Source organism: Neomonachus schauinslandi, chromosome 7 (genome assembly GCF_002201575.2).
Source record: "Neomonachus schauinslandi chromosome 7, ASM220157v2, whole genome shotgun sequence".
Classification (NCBI taxonomy): Eukaryota; Metazoa; Chordata; class Mammalia; order Carnivora; family Phocidae; genus Neomonachus; species Neomonachus schauinslandi.
The window spans coordinates 127738707-127749078 of record NC_058409.1 but is presented as its reverse complement, the minus strand read 5'-3'; the positions used below and the strand labels follow the sequence as shown (position 1 = coordinate 127749078).

The following is a 10372-nucleotide window of genomic DNA, read 5'->3' as shown; positions in this document are numbered from 1 at the left end:
CTTCAGGCAAGGAAGATTATCAAGGACAAAGAGAGGCATTACATAGTGATAAAGGGGTCAATTTTCTAAGATTTAGCAATTCTTAATGTGTATGTGCTTAACAGCAACATACCAAAATAAATAAGGGAAAAACTGATAGAGTTATTTACATTATCTTGCTGTTCTATTACTAGAGCTGGAGACTTCAACAGACCTCTGTCAGTAATTGACAGATCCTGCTGACAGTATCAGTTAGGATCTAGTCAAACTGAGGCACCATCAATCAACTGGATCTAATTGACATTTACAGCATACTTACCCAACAACAAGAGAATATACATAATTCTCAAGCTCACATGGAATATTCACCAAGACCTATCATATTCAAATGCACAAAACACATTTCAGCAAATTTAAAAGAGTTGAAATCATCCAAAACATGATCTCAGAAAACAATGGAACTAAACCAGAAATCGATAACAGAAAAGACCAAATGCCAAAAGATACAGTAAAATAATCTAAATTTAATGAAAATGGAACCTATCAAAATTTGTGGTATGTAGTGAAAGCAGTGCTTAGAGGGAAATTTATAGCACTGAACGGCCATAGAAGAAGAAAGCTCTAAAAACAAAAATGTAAGGTTTCACCTTAGGATACTAGAGAAAGAAGAGCAATACAAACCTAAAAAGAAAAAAACAGAAAAGAAATAACAAGCTTAAAGTAGAAATCAATGAAGTTTAAAATAAGAAGTAGAGAAAAATCAATAGATAAAAGGAGAAGATCTATGAAACCAAAAATAGGGTTATTTGAAAACAATAATATAACTGATAAACTTTTAGCCAGGCTAGGAACAAAAATGGAGAGAAGACATAGTTAACCAATATCAGAAATGAAACAGTACCATCATTTTAAAAGATAACAGATTATGTAAAATTTTATGATCACAAATTTGATACTTTGAATGAAATGGACTAATACTTGAAAGACACAACCCACCAAAATTTACACTACTGTAATGTAGTAGTGTAATAGTAATCTGAATAGGAATCTATTCCTATCTGTTAAATTCAAACAAGAAGTAACCTTCCAGAAGAGAAAGCACCAGGCCCAGATTATTTTCCTCTGGTGAACTCTACCAAGTATTTAAGAAAGAAATAACTCTAGGGGCGCCTGAGTGGCTCAGCCGTTAAGCGTCTGCCTTCGGCTCAGGTCATGATCCTGGGGTCCTGGGATCGAGCCCCGCATCGGACTCCCTGCTCTGCGGGAAGCCTGCTTCTCCCTCTCCCACTCCCCTTGCTTGTGTTTCCTCTCTCGCTGTTTCTCTCTCTGTCAAATAAATAAATAAAATCTTTAAAAAAAAAAAAGAAATAACTCTAAATCTCTTTAATCTCCTCCAGAAAACAGAAGCAGAGATAACACTTCCTCACTCATTCTATGATACCAGAATTACCCTAATGCCAAAACCAGATAAAGACATTACAAGAAAAATACAAGCCAACATCTAAGTAGGTGGAAAAATCCTAAACAAAGTTATAGCACATCAAACCTAAAATGTATAAGAATTATATACTAGATTAGGTAGGATTTATCCCAAGTATTCAAAATAGGCTACACATTCAGTAATCAATTTATTCAATTGCATCAAAAGAATAAAGAAGGAAATTTTACCTCAGACATATTACCTCCATTCTGGGGTCTCATTTTTCACGTTTGTAAAATATGGTTAATAAAGGATGTACTGCAAACAGCTGGCTGTGAGTAGGTGTTAAGTCCTTTCTTTCCTTCATTGTTACAAGATCACCAAGCAGTAGCCTGAGTCTAGTAGGGTAATCAGATATGGCTCTCAGGCAGTTCAAGGAATGATGGTAGAGACATACAAATATGGACCTAGAATACAGTAGTTATTTGGTAAATATTTAAGAAATGAAAATAATAAACACAATACTCTGTAGGGACACAGATGAAGACAGTTAACTCTTTCTGGTAGTTTCATGTAAGACTTCATGGAGAAAGTGATTTTTGAGCCAGTTCTTGAAGGATGCAAAGGAATCTGTCCAAAAGAGGAGATACGTACCAAATTTTATAGTCAAAGAGCAATGGGGCTCCCAAGTAACAGGAAGTGGAACAGTGAGGTCAGGAAGATCAGTAATGGTTTCTCCTTCCTTCCTCTAGGTTTGTGCCCATTATAGTTTTTGGGCTTGGGGTGTTCTGGTTTGGGAAACTTGTCATTATACCTGTTTCTATAATACAATTTTCTTCCCACTGTAAAACATAACAAAACTTCAAGTACTCAGTCTAAACATTTTGTCTTTAGGATAGGCTGACATTCTACATTTTAGGAATGCTAGTCTAATATTTAGGTGTTATGTAGGTATAAATGCTATTTACTACCAATATCTGCTCTGGTTCGTCAGTTCTATATTCTACCAGCCATTACCTATCTTAAAATTCACAAATAAAGAAATCATTTTCTTGCAAAATTTTGGCCAAGTGTAAACAATAGTATTCACTTGGTAGGAATTTGATATGAATCAAATGAATCACTTTTTAAAAGATGCTGCTTTACCTTTATTTTCTTTTGTCTTTATTTTGACTCATTATGTAAATATTACAAAAATTAGGTAATTTTAAAAAGAAAAAAAAAAGGCATAGTCACATTGACTCTGTACATAGACTTTTAACTTGGGGTGTGTTTATTTCCAGGACTTGTCCTTTGAACACCAACATTCTATTATTGAACCATCCAAACCAGATGAATTTTTAAAATTGCTGTTTATATATTTATTAGTAAACTTAGTTTTTAGAAGAGTTTTAGACTTACAAAAAAATGTGAAGACAATACAGAAAGTTCTCATATATTTCATATCTAGCAGCCTCCATCACAACATCATGCATTAGTGTGGTCCACTTGTCACAGTTAATGAACCAGAATTGCTCTATTATTAACTATTAGCGAAAATCCATAGTTTAATCAGATTTCCTTAATTTTTATCTAATGACTTCTTCTCTTCCAGAAACTCATCGAGGATACCACATTATGTTTAGTTGTCATGTCACCTTAGGCTCTTCTTAGCTGTTGACAGATTCTCATAACTTTATTGATTTTGATGATTTTGACAGTTTGAGAAGTGTTCAAGTATCTTTTTAAAATATCCCTAAATTGAGAGTTGCATATTTTCTTACTCTCACATGGGAGGCTGGTATTTGGAGAAGGAAGATCACAGAAGTCATCTAACATTTTCATTTCATCATATCAAGGGTGCATACTATCAACATGATTTAGCAATGCTGTTGTTGACCCTGAACACCTTGGTGAAGTAGTGTTTGTCTTTCTTTTTTTTCACTACAAAGTTTTTATTATTCCTCCTGTACTCTCCCCCTGCACTGCACTCATTAGAAGGAAATCACTGTGCACAGTCCACACTTAAGAAATGCTCCACATCCTTTGTGTGGAGTATCTACATTATTTGCAATTCAACAATAATTATATCAATATGACCTCACTGATGTTAATCTTATACTTTATGTTATAACTCGATACACTTAATTTATCCTGATGCTCAAATTGTTCCAACCTTGGCTCTTTCAGTTGGTTCCTCTGTTTCTTCAACATACTTCCATCATAATATATGTGTTCTGTTTTGTTTTCTTGCACTTCCTTTCCTTCTGGCTCTACATCATCCTCTGGGCTCATTTGATATATATCTTCATCTGATGCTATAAGCAGCCTTTTCTGCAGGGAGCACTGGCTCATTTTATTGAAGAATGGAATTAGAAACCAAAATAAATTCATTAAATGTACTCATTGCTACTGGAGAGTTGTTACTTCTAGGCCCTCTCAGATGAAAGACAAGGTAAAATATGTGTGTATACTAGCATGTGTATATACATATATCTATAAAAAATCTATATATAATCATTTATATGTATATATACATAAATATAGATCAATATTACTGTATGGCTTACTCTGTGCCTCTTCTCATTGCTTATCTGTAAATTGCCACTCCAACAGTGAGAAACTGATTATATTTTTTACTTTTCAAAAATAATACATACAAGGGCGCCTGGGTGGCTCAGTTGGTTAAGCGACTGCCTTCGGCTCAGGTCATGATCCTGGAGTCCCGGGATCGAGTCCCGCATCGGGCTCCCTGCTCGGCAGGGAGTCTGCTTCTCCCTCTGACCCTTCCCCCTTCCATGTGCGCTCTCTCTCTCTCTCTCTCAAATAAATAAATAAAATCTTTAAAAAAAATAATAATACATACAAAACCTGAAGAATACAAGCATATCAAAAAGAAAATTGAAATTGCTGAAAATCTTCTAACAATACATGAAAATGTTCTGGAATTTTATCTGAACATATACAGCTAAGAAATAACTTTGTTTTCTAGGGCAGTGCTAGTATAATAATCATCTATGGAACATTTTCCATACACCATGGCATGAGTTTTATTTTTCAAAAGATCTATATGAACTTTAAGAAATTTGCGCTAGATGGAAACTTCTTGCCCTCTTTAACACATCTACACTTCAGCAGTAATAATAGCTACCACAAATCTGAATGAATCTTACGTGTTAGACATCATGCTAAATATGATATACATTTTATCTTCCATAATACTCAGAGCTATCCTTTAATATAGTTACTATTTCCTTCATTTTACACAGAAAACATCTGATTTTTGTGGAGGTAGAATACATTACCTCATGTCATAGAGTTATTAAGTAGCAGAGAATGGAGTCAAGTAGAGAAAAAAAAACTAATTTCTTAACCATTCCTTTATATGGTCTCTTGCATTTTGGTCCACTGTTCACTAATAAATTTAGAAATTAAAGCTGAATTATCTTTGCTGGTTATTTTAGACATATAGATTAGGTAGGCCATGATAGCACCCTGAAATAGTTATAAGTACAATTATTATATGTACACTTTATCATTTAGAGATTATAGATATACTTTTATGTGTTGAATACCAATAAACTGTCAAGGTCACTGGCTAGTCCTAAAAGGGAAAACCAAAATAAAGGAAATGTTTGATTATTATCAACTCTATACTAGAATGAAGTTCTGTGAGGGCAGGGAGTTTGTTTTATTCCAAGATCTAATCCTAAATCCCAGAAAAATGTCTTGCATATAGATACAATTTTGAAAATTGCCAAATATTTGTGGGGAAGCATACATTTAATATAGAATCATTTTAAAATGCAATGCTACCAGCTTTTGTTCCTATTTGTATATATGAACAAAAACCATGGCAACAAAATACTACCTTCATAGAGCTCAAATTTCAGTAACTCATAACCATTCCTTCTCATTTCTCTGAGAATCCTTTCAATTTATTCGTTTTAATGACATTTTAATGGAATTGGTTGATCATTTTTTTTTTTTGACAGAGAGAGAGATAGCGAGAGTAGGAACACAAGCAGGGGGAGTGGGAGAGGGAGAAGCAGGCTTCCTGCCAAGCAGGGAGCCTGATGTGGGACTCGATCCCAGGACCCTGGGATCATGCCCTGAGCCGAAGGCACACGCTTAACGACTGAGCCACCCAGGTGCCCGGAATTGGTTGATCTTAATACAGTATAGTCTTAATAATTAAGTGGAGCTCTTAAGAATATGATGGCTACTCCATTTGGTAGTTGTAAACATCTTCATGAAAAAAAGAGTATTTAACAGGTATTTTAATGTCTGCTGGAATAAATAAAGTGAAATACGTGATACAAAATCATTTACAAAGCTCTTTTAGGAACTAAAAATTTGTTTCCATCTTGGTTTTATTCAGCTAGGAAAGTTAATTTTCTGTTCTCACTGAAGTGCTGTGCGAAACTGATTATAAATGAACTGAATTTCATAAGCCAAATGAATCTGCAATTCTTGTTCAAGTAGAGTAGGTATGTGGTATATAACACACACACACACAATTAAAATAGTGAAACAGTTTACATATATGTGAATGGAAACATTATATATGTAAATATATATATATAATATGTATAAAAATAAGCCAGAGGTAAAATGTTATAGACTGTATTATGCCTCCGAAAATTCATATGTTGAAGTTCTAACCCCAAAAGAAAATAGGGCCCTTAAGGAGGTAATTCAGGTTACATGAGGTCATTAAGAGTGGAGTCCTAATCCAATAGGACTAGGGTCCTTATTAGAAGAGACACCAGGAAAAGGTCATATGAGGACACAGCAACAGACAGCAAGCCAAGAAAAGAAGTCTTAGGGAGGAAAACAAAAAAAAAAAAAAAAAAACCTTGCCAACACCTTGAGTGTGGACTTCCAGTCTCTAAAACTATGAGAAAATAGGGGCATTTTGGTGGCTCAGTTGGTTGAGCATCTGACTCTTGGTTTCAGCTCAGGTAGTGATCTCAGGGTTGTGAAATCGAGCCCTTCATTGGGCTCCGTGCTCTGTGCGGGAGTCTGCTTAAGACCTCTTTCCTTCTCCCTCTGCCCCTCCCTACCATATGCACACATGCACTCTCTCTCAAAATAAATAAATCTTTAAAACTATGAGGAAATAAATTTCTATTGTTTCAATTACCCAGTGTATGGTGTTTTGTTATAGCAGCCCTAGCTGACTAACATAATTGCCTAAACCTAAAAAGCACAAAAAAGAAATCCCCTAAGCAAAGCTTGTTGAATGATAACATGTGAAAGGTTTTTTTTTTTTTCCCCCCAGTATTTAGGATCATGTGTGTATTTAAAAGTAAGCTCATGTAATATTACATATATGTATGCCAAGTAGCTTAAAATCAGCAAAATGTATTCTTATTTATTGTGTATAGCAAGAATGAATAGAAATTACTTGATAGATGTTATATAAATGAGCCAAATAAGGCCCCTGGATTGTTTACTTCTTTATAGCAGTCTAAGACTATTAGCTCAAAAGCCTGCTGGTGCAAAAAAAAACAATTCTAACACATCCAGTTGCTTTCAATATGGCCCAAATAAGCATATATTTAGCTATTTAGAAGCTGGCCTGCTTTGCATACCCCATGAAACTGTACCCAACATCTGCTAGTAGTAAATAAGATAAACCTGGGGCCCTTAAAGATCCCAAGCCACTGCTCTGGAACCCAGAAACTCCCTATCTTGCTGCTGAGTGACATAATGCAGACACTGAGTCTCCTCTTCAATTCTCCTTCCAAGGAATTCCTTTTTCCTCCTCCCTTTCTGGATGGTGGTCATGCTGGGGTGTCTAAAAGGTCTCCTGCTGAGAGGGATTACCCCCCACCACAGGCAACCTGTTCAAGGGCTGCCCAAATGCAGCTCTCTGTGTGCTATTGCTACCTCATGGCATATGTCTTGCCTTGATCAGCCCTCCAAATCCTTCAATTCAATGCAATGGGTATGATTATCTTAATACATACACGCTTGTAATCAAACTTAGACATAGATACCTATTTTATATAAACCAAAAATGAATTAGAAGTAACAAATCTCTCTCTCTTTTTTAAAGATTTTATTTGAGAAAGATACAGAGAGAAAGCATGAGCAGGGGGAGAGGAAAAGGGACAAGCAGACTCTCTACTGAGCACAGAGCCCACTGTGGACCTCGATCCCAGGACCCTGAGATCATGCCCTGAGCCTAAGTCAGATGCTTAACCAACTGAGACACCCAGGAAACCCAGAAGTGGCAAATCTCTTATAAAGTACAGCCATCTCACAAGACAATTAGGAGGAGTAAATAATGTATGTAAAATAAGTAGGATAAGGCTTCAAACATAGCAAGTAATGATATTTAGCAAATATTAATATCCTTGGCAAACTAGACTCAAAAATATTGATCTAATTTATTCATCTTTTGCTGTGCCAACTTTCCATAATCATTTTATGATTTATTCAGCAAACATTTTGAGTACCTTCATTCTGCCAGGTTATTACATGGTAGGATCTTTCCACATTTGCTCCTCTTAAATAGAATGTTTCACATAGAACTTTCCTGTTATATAAAGAAAAACTCTTATCCAGATTAGTAAATTTTAATCATAAATCACTTATGGCATTTTTCTATAATCACTGAAAAAACTCATGTACATAGATAAAATGATATTAAAGTCATTAAAGGTATAAGAGGAGATGATTCTAGGACCATTAACAAATGTCTTTATTTTCCTTCCACATTAACACTTTTTGTGATCCCGTTCACTATTTCCTTTCAGTTTGAGATTTCTAACATACTGAATGAACTGGTTTCTTTGATTCTTCAATTTTTATCAAAAAATATCTATTACATCTATTTATTTATAATTTATTAAAAATATCAAAACCATTCAATAGGGGGTTAATAACCAAAGCGTAAGAACTTATCCAACTCAACACCAAAAACAATACCAAAAACAAAAACAAAAACCCACAAATGATCTGATTAAAATGGGCAGAGGAATAGACATTTTTCCAAAGAAGACATACAGATGGCCAACAGACACATGAAACGGTGCTCAACATCAGTAATCATCAGGGAAATACAAATCAAAACCACAATGAAATATCACCTCACACCTGTCAGAACGGCTAAAATCAAAAACACAAGAAACAACAAGTATTGGCAAGGATATGGGGGGAAAGGAACTCTCATACACAGTTAGTGGGAATGTAAATTGGTACAACCACTGTGGAAACAGTATGGAGGTTCCTCAAAAAATTAAAAATAGAAATACCATAGGATCCAATAATTTCACTACTGGGTATTTACTCAAAGAAAAGGAAAACACTAATTCAAAAAGGTATATGCACCCTTATGTTTATTGCAGCATTATTTACAATAACCAAGATATGAAAGCAACCTAAGTGTCCATCGATAGACAAAGATGTGGGGGGTGTGTATACACACACACACACACACACACACACACACACACACACACACACACAAATGGAATATTACTCAGCCATAAAAAAGAATGAGATCTTGCCATCTGAGACAACATGAATACACCTAGAGGGTATTATGCTAAGTGAAATAAGTCATACAGAGAAACCCAAATATCATAGGGTTTCATATATACAGAATCTTACAAACACACATACAAATGAATAAACAAACTAAAGGTAGAATCAAACCTATAAATAGAGACAACAAACTGATGGTTTCCAGAGAGGAAGAGGTAGACGAATGGACAAAATGGCTGAAGGGAACTGGGAGATATGGGCTTCCAGTATGAAATGAATAAGTCAGGAGAATAAAAAGTACAGCATGGGGGATACAGTCAGTGGTATTAAACAGGGATGTATGATGGTAGATGGTAGCTACACTTGTGAGCACAGCATAATGTATATAGTTGTTGAATTACTATGTTATACATTGGAAACTAATGTGACATTGTGCGTCAGCTATGCTGAAAGAAACATATCAAAACCAAAAAGTATGAGTGTGTTCATACCCTAAACCCCTTTGGAAATGACAGGTCATGTAAAATACACCTGGATTCCAAGCTATATCAACATCTCATGTCCAGGAAATTGTTAAATTTTATCTCAATTGACAGAAATGCATTATAAAAGTTAACACTGCTGCGTGATATATAGGAAATTAAGAAAGTAAATACTAAGTTCTTATCACAAGAAGAAAGCTTTTTCTTTTTTCTTTTCTTTTTATTGTATCCATATGAGAAGAATAATGTTAGCTGAACCTATTGTGATCACTTCACAATATTTGTAAATCAAACCATTATGCTGTACACCTTAAATGTATACAGTGATGTATGGCAATTATTTCTCAATAAAACTGGGAAAAAATAAATGGAGATCTTAAAATTTACAAATATTTTATACATATACCACAATGGACTATAAAATTTTGCAAAAAAACTAATGTGAAAATAAAACAGCAGAAGAAAAAAAAGAATGAAAGTGCTTCCACATGGAAGTATGGATTTCTCTGTAACCGCTGTTCAGATACTTAAGCCTTTGAAGAAAACCGCTGTAACGAACTATAGAAATGATCCCTGAAAGTACAGTCTTGAAGAAAACCTCTGTAAAGCAACTTAAGTGTCTTTAAAATACATGGTATTTGTTGTTAGAAAGTCCTTTTAATTTAGATTGTATATTGTTCAGACTGATAAATCAATAACTAAAGACTAACTTAGGAAGCTAAAAATTCAGATTACGGAGCTTTCACTGAATTGCAAACGTTAGAAAGTAAGTTGGCAAAAAGAAGATGCTGAAATGTATCGCTACAAAGGTAAAGAAAGGGAAAATCTAGGTGACCTTGAATTTGGTGATAAGTTTTTAGATAAAATATCAAAAGCACATTCAATGAGCAAAAACTTGTTAAGTTGGGCTTTATTAAAACTAAAAATTCACATGATATAAAAGAAGCTTTTAGGACAATAGAATGACAAGGCATAGACCAGGATAAACTATTTAAAAAAAACCACATACCCAACA

The 10372-nt window shown here is 34.6% G+C and overlaps 1 pseudogene; it reads right to left on the bottom strand.

The window, feature by feature from the left end:
• Positions 1–9809: 9809 nt before the first annotated feature.
• On the bottom strand, positions 9810–9946 carry LOC123325318 (annotated as a pseudogene).
• Positions 9947–10372: the final 426 nt, after the last annotated feature.